Genomic DNA, 2971 nt, shown 5'->3' on the forward strand with positions numbered 1-2971 from the left:
AATTTATTTTTAAATAACAGAGAAATTAAAAATTATTTTTCATTATAGGCCACCGCCTTTCAATTCTGATATAGAATAATTTGATATTTGAAGATGAAATGGAGAGAATTATTGTCAACCACCAACTCTCTTAAAAGGTTCATTTCTTTTAAACATTAAGCTTTAATTTTGATTGGAAAGAGATGGCAAGAAGATCAAGATGCTTGGATGAAACAAGTGATGGTGGAAAGAATAGGATGATGTATCGCACCCAAAAATGATATTGGGCCATAAGAATTTTTTATTTTTCGTCGTTAATTAGTTATTAATATTTAAAAATATAGAATAAATATATGTTATTAAATTACTAGATAAATAAATTAGACTAAAAAAATTAAATTAATAATTAATTAATAATTAAAAATAATAAATTATAATGCTCCTAACATTTTTCGTATTTGCATTTCACCAAAAAGCATGATAGATCTGACCGAAAATATATAAACCATTAACCATATCTTTAAAGGAAACGAAATAATTAATAAAGAAAAGTGTTCGGTAGGTCGGATACCGTACGGGTCGGGTGAGTATCTCGGTTAACAAGGGGGAATCGACTGGACGTTCGTCTCTGGATTGGGGGGTAAGCGAGGTCGCGAGCTCTTCAGATGTAAAAGGGGGTGTCACCTGCAAAGATACTCCGACGCACAAGTCAGTAAAATGTGCAGGCGAAAAAAGGGGGTAGAGTCATGTGACGTGTCTTGGGGGAAGGGTAAAAACCTTCCCCTTATATACTGTATCAGAGGTGGGCTCTGCAAGAACAGGCCCACTTTTTCCGAGGCGTTCTCCTCACAGCTGTAGATGAGCTGTCGGGGACGCGCGTCCGGGTCGGCTGTGGAGCGCCTTACCCCTGACCGTTAGGATCGGGTGGTGCTTGGGTCGGGCCAACCCGTAGAAGATTTGGACTAGGCCGTAACAAAAAGGAAAACACAAAATTTATGGAACTTAAAAGAGGACATATATATTTATAATGCAAAGTTATCTCCACACGAAGAAACCACTTTAATTTGCCATGGCTCGCTTTATTACTTCTACTTATTGGATGCAGCTCTCTTTTTACTTTTTAGTGTTTACTCCAACTTAAGCCACACCTTTGTTTATTTTGTGATGAAAAAGCAAAGGGTTGTGAATTGTGATCTAGCTTTTTAGTGTTCAATACGTGTTAAATTGTTTCGCTGTATTTTCACCGATGAATACCCTATAGATTCTAAATCTTTTAAACCACTTTGGAGTGAAAATGCCACACCCCCAGTATGGTGTTGCAGTAATGAGAACATTATCCTTAGCTAGCTATTTCTTCCCATGTTATATGGTCTACGCTATTTGGACATAAAATTCAAACTCCTATCTTGTTTCTTCAGTTTCTAAATTTATGTTTGTACTAATTGAATTTAAAACAGTGAACTTTGAATGAGTCAAACATGCTTAATCTATTGATGTAACACTTATATATAATTAAATATTGGAGGCGACTCAGATAAAGACGCCTAAAACGTCTTTTTTTAAAGATGTTTTTATGTTGTGTTTTAATTGGTTTCTGTATAATTTATTCGGTGTTACTCATCACATATTATTAAATTTCTCAAAAGATTTTCTTTCCAGAAACAATAAAAAACATTTAATTTGGACTAAAACAAAAAAGGTAATAAATTAACTATTAGATTTTTTTTAAAGATTATTTACATAAAAAAATATATAACATTCATATATATTAGTATTTGTCAAATATAATACTTAGAAGTGCAATGGCTAAGTGGCAAGTAGATGTTGCTTTTACTCAAAGGTTCTTGGTTCGAGACCTTGTGGAGATATTTTAAAAAATTTTTCAAGCAGACCAGTTTGGTTAGACCGGTTCTTACCGGTTCACACCGGTTTTATTCCTTAAACGGTCCAAGGAGTAAACCGAACTGAACTAAGATTCGGTTCTGGTCCGGTTCACTAGTTTTTCGGTCGAACCAGCTGATCCAGTTCGGTTTTTACAACTATGAATTCAAATACGAACATAATTTCAGAGACCAATAAGTATTATCTCTTTGTTGACAATTAAGTTGTTTTAATGGTAATTAAGATCTAATAATGGTTTATAATAAAATAAGCATTCTTTTGTAACAATGAACCTATAGTAGTAGTTAGGGGTGTTCATAGATTAGATCATATCCATATAAATCCACAGTATTGAGGATATGATCTGATCTGTAAGATGATCGGATTGGATCAAATCGGATCCACACTCTAATCAGATAGAAGTAAATATGTTAACAAAAGTAAACAAAAAAAATTATTGACCTTTTTTATAAAAATAAAATTTTTTAATATTTTTTATTTTATGGATATATTTGATATCTGATCCAAACATAAAAAGTGCGAATATCGAATTGATCTAATGAGTTTAGTGCGGATTAGATCGAAATTTCAGCCATATCTCATCTGTAAACACCTCTAGCAATAATAACTAAAAAATTATAATGATTATATTTTTAACTAAGAAGAAGTGCCAAAAAAAAAGTACTAAATATAAGAACATTTAATCAAATATTAAAAGAAAATTTTACTTTAAAACAGTTGGACTTTTTTTGCTTTTAAAAAAAAATCTAATAGTTAATCTATTACCTTTTTTGTTTTAGTCTAAATTAAATGTTTTTTATTATTTTTGGAAAGAAAATCTTTTGAGAAATTTAATAATATGTGATGAGGAACACCGAATAAATTATACAAAAACTAATTAAAACACAACATAAAAATATCTTTAAAAAAAGACGTTTTAGGCGTCTTTATCTGAGTGGCCTCCTTAAATATTTATATATATTCCTTTACTTTGGAGTAAAATACAACGAATTAATTAAGACAAACTACAAATATAAGATCCTTGGCTCTAGAATTTCACTTCCATAAATATTTTAATAACAATACAATCTAATCTTAATATAATTTTCTC

The sequence above is a fragment of the Arachis ipaensis genome, chromosome B01 (genome assembly GCF_000816755.2).
Source record: "Arachis ipaensis cultivar K30076 chromosome B01, Araip1.1, whole genome shotgun sequence".
Classification (NCBI taxonomy): domain Eukaryota; kingdom Viridiplantae; phylum Streptophyta; class Magnoliopsida; order Fabales; family Fabaceae; genus Arachis; species Arachis ipaensis.